Source organism: Trematomus bernacchii, unplaced genomic scaffold, assembly GCF_902827165.1.
Source record: "Trematomus bernacchii unplaced genomic scaffold, fTreBer1.1, whole genome shotgun sequence".
In the NCBI taxonomy this organism is placed as follows: domain Eukaryota; kingdom Metazoa; phylum Chordata; class Actinopteri; order Perciformes; family Nototheniidae; genus Trematomus; species Trematomus bernacchii.
In genome coordinates, this window is record NW_022987876.1 from 1,616,720 (window position 1) to 1,620,583 (window position 3,864).

At 38.5% G+C, this 3,864-nt stretch overlaps 1 long non-coding RNA gene across 1 annotated transcript; it reads right to left on the reverse strand.

The window, feature by feature from the left end:
• Window positions 1-1,310: 1,310 nt before the first annotated feature.
• On the reverse strand, window positions 1,311-1,764 carry LOC117469594. Its single transcript, XR_004554603.1, has 3 exons — window positions 1,709-1,764; window positions 1,422-1,481; window positions 1,311-1,324 (listed from the first exon to the last, which is right to left on the reverse strand). It is a non-coding gene; the product is annotated as an uncharacterized LOC117469594 (long non-coding RNA).
• Between the last annotated feature and the right edge of the window lie 2,100 nt (window positions 1,765-3,864).

A 3,864-nucleotide genomic window follows, 5' to 3' on the forward strand; every position in this document is an offset into this window, starting at 1 on the left:
TCATCTGTTTCCGTAGTGTAGTGGTTATCACGTTCGCCTAACAGTCCTTGGTGAGCCGTGTATACCCATAGAAGACTTTCTATTGGCCAGAAGCCTCTTCAAAAGAACGACTGTTCGAATCCCACCTGACCCTAACAAAATTCCCCACATTCAGTTTCTCATGATACACAAACACTACATTTATCTTTTCAAACGTTTGAAGTTAAAGTTGAAACAGCTATTTGGAGTTAGAAATGAATTATTCTTTCCTTGCTGCTTCTTATAATAGTTATTTTAATCTTAATATATAGCAATCATAACAACAATAACACAAATAATGATATCATAATATTAGTAATAATAATGTTTTATATAATATCTTTGTATTTTTACTTATAATTAATATTTTTTAAATATGTTGATTGTACAGATGTTTACATTGAGCATATGAGTGTGCTTCATTCTTCTTTCTATCACTATTACTTCCTCTATCTATTAAGTAAAGACAGTCACAGTGATGCATTTAAGATCATTTATTCAAAAACAGCTGAAACATGAAATATAGGAAATATTAAAAATAAAACTACAAATATATTAAAAACACTGAAAGTAGACCCAGGAAGTGTCACGGCCGTAGACTCCTGCCTCAGCATCCCTGACATTCTGCACACACAGCAGGTAGGCCAGATGAGCTCTCTCATATTTGAGATTGAGCGCCTCCGTCAGCTGCTTGGACATGTCCTCTGGTGATCTGCCGCTGCGCCTCATCTCATCCAGGACAGATTTGCAGACCGCCTTTTTGTGAGTCAGGAAGGCCGGCACGATGTTACTGAAGCGCTGGGGTAGCTTCTCCAGCCACTGGGGCTTGTCAGCATGCCAGTACTTTTTGCAGACCTTGCAGGTGAGTCGCGAAGCTAAAATATAGTACTGGCCGCTTGTCCCAAGGATGACTCTTGGCCTTCCAATGCCAGAAGAAACTACCTGAGGGTTCGGACAACCAGAGAGACAGGGCAAAACACAATTGTTTCTCACCCTCTCCATGATCGCATGCTCTGGCTTCCAAATAAAATATGGATGAAGCTGATAATACTTGGGTGAAGGCAGGTCTGAGATTGAGTCTATAAGCTCAGGCTGAGGCGGTAACGCCACAGGGACAACATGTTCATAAGGTGTCGCACTGGAGGTGAACCTGGCCACAGACCCAATGTTTCCAACTCAGTCTTCATCCATATTTTCTGCTGGTGGGAGCAGTTCCAGTGGGCAACATCCTCACTATAGCCCGGGACAGAGGCTGCAGGCTGGTGTGCTGCGACCAAAGGGACAGGAGGCACTGGGCAAGTCAGAGCTGTAAAACACAGTAAAACACCACAGTTACATCAGATAAAATTGAATAAAGCTCTATATAAATGACTGCTATAATACAGTGTCACAGATATCCATACCTTCATCGAGGACAGTGTCTCCCTGCGCTTCCACAGGGGCCATATTATGTGGTGATGAATCTGGGATGATGAGATACAAACAGGCAAGTGATGTATACACATTATACATCGAAATTAAGAAGCAGCATTTAAGAAGGTGTGAAAAATGAAAACAGAGACGATGATATCATTACTTAACTTTACCTAAAACGTGAGCACTATACTGTATGACACCGTGACAATGTGATTTGTCAGAATGAAATTGAAGTTTTTGTGAGATACACTGGTAGTATAAGAAGAACACATACTTTGTCTCAACACATTTGGCGCCTGCTCTTCAATCCCGAGCTTTGGGGCAATGGCGAGTAGCTGAGGAGGGACCGGCAGCGGGGCCTTCACTGTGTCTGAAGGATGAAAGGCGAAAACAAACATGAGGGTATATATACATAATATGTATGAAAAAGATTCAAGTGAGGAGTATAAAAACCCAATAACCTTTCAGAGGAGCAGGTCCATCGGGTCTGGACACAGTGGCAGTGGCAGTTGGATAAGTCCTGTGGGCTGTAGAAACAATCCTGTGTCATGTTCCTCAAGTGTTAAGTTGTTTCAAGCTTCACAATCTGTCTTTACCTGTTGTCTCTTTAACAGAATGAAAATACCCCGTAAGCCACTGCAATATTTAAAATGCCAAATCCTTGTATGACAGTCTAAAAAAAGCATGCAAAAAAGGAAAAACACTTACCATCATTGCTGACATGTTAATTCCTTCAGTTAGTTGGAGAACAGAATAACACAAGCATCAGAACAGACCAGAACACGGCCAAAATAACAAACTAGTTGAGAATAATAATAGCAGGGAAAATCTGTTGGAAACAGAGTTATCCCTCCACACTGCTGGAGAGAAACCTGTTGGTGTAGACACAGCCGGTGCTCTGGAGACTGCTGCTGGTGGCCCTATAAAGCACAGGTGACAATGAACACAGTTTTAACATGTACAGTAAGTTTATATAATCACTGTATATCTAACTGGATCCACCTACTTCGTTCTTATTATACATCCATGGGTCCGTTACGCTTACCAATGACGTCACGCATTGGCTGTACGGTAACCCAAGAGGACATTTTACACGGTCAAATTCCGAATGTATTGAAACTCCAGACTCAACGTAAGAGCTTGAGCCTCTTCGGGGGATGCTAACATTTAAACATACACTTCATTCTTTACTTTGTCCGTTATTATATGTAGATGTTGTTTCCATAGCAACAACTTCAAAATAAATAAATCTAAATAGATGTGTGTTCTACACACCAAAATACGTTGTTTGAACACCCCTCTCGATCGATTACAACAACAAAAATAGTATGGCCCGCCCTAATACACCAACGCAGTTTTTAAAGATATACATTTTTCAACACAGAATCATTTACCAAATTACAGAGTCAGAAAATGCTATCTGTTCATTGCAGTTATTGTTTATTGAATTAGATTACCATGAGCTCAACATAATTATGTAGAGTACAAGTCCACAGCCAAGAAAATGTTATTTGCATATCATTTTATTTATGAATATGGAATTATGGAATTCTAACACTGGAGTTTGACGAAGGTACGTTTTAACCGTTTGTTTTTTAGTTCTAATTGAAACAACAACAAAAAACAGAAACGGGTCGTTTTTTTGTTTTTCAATTTTGCCCCAAAACCAAAAAACGGAAATTCAGCTCGTTTTTTCGTTGTTCTGTTCTTACTTTTAAAACAAGTATACCACTCAATGTTTTGTTTCCATAGGTGGGTGGGTCTCCAGTGCCTCCTTGCTTCTGATTGGCTTGTTTGCCCTATGCTTGCGCTGTACTCTTCAAAATAAAGGTTCATACTCTTTGCCTTTACACAGTGCAAAAACGACAAGCTTCTGCTATCTTTGATGAGCGATAACATTAGACTGATTCTATAATTTAGGGTGCATTTCACATCAACAAAACAGTACAAAGAAAGTGTTCTTTCTCAACAGAACAATCAGTGGTTCAAGTTAGTATATTCCTCAGTGTAACATATCCACTAGTTGCAAAGCTTAAACATTTTTTTATTTATTTTTATTTTAAGGGAAAGGATGTCCTGCACTTCAAGTAAAATCAAATTTGAAAGGCTCTTGAGTCTATTCTACCATATTTCAAAGATTTTTTAAAGTTTAAAAAATAATTGTATTAAAGTTTTGTTTTTTCATGTGATATGTTCAGCACTGTCATTAAGTTTAGGGATATTTTGTATTATAAAACTACCATACAGGTCATTTTGATAGTTTTAAGAGATGTCATGTAAAACTCCAACCTGTGTAGATATACATTATACTATAAAGGATATCAGAAGCACTATTTTAGATATTTTAAATTTGAAAAAATGAGGTGCAACATAGTTGACAATGAAAGTCAAACATTTGACGCAAATAACATAGTTGACTGGACACATTAT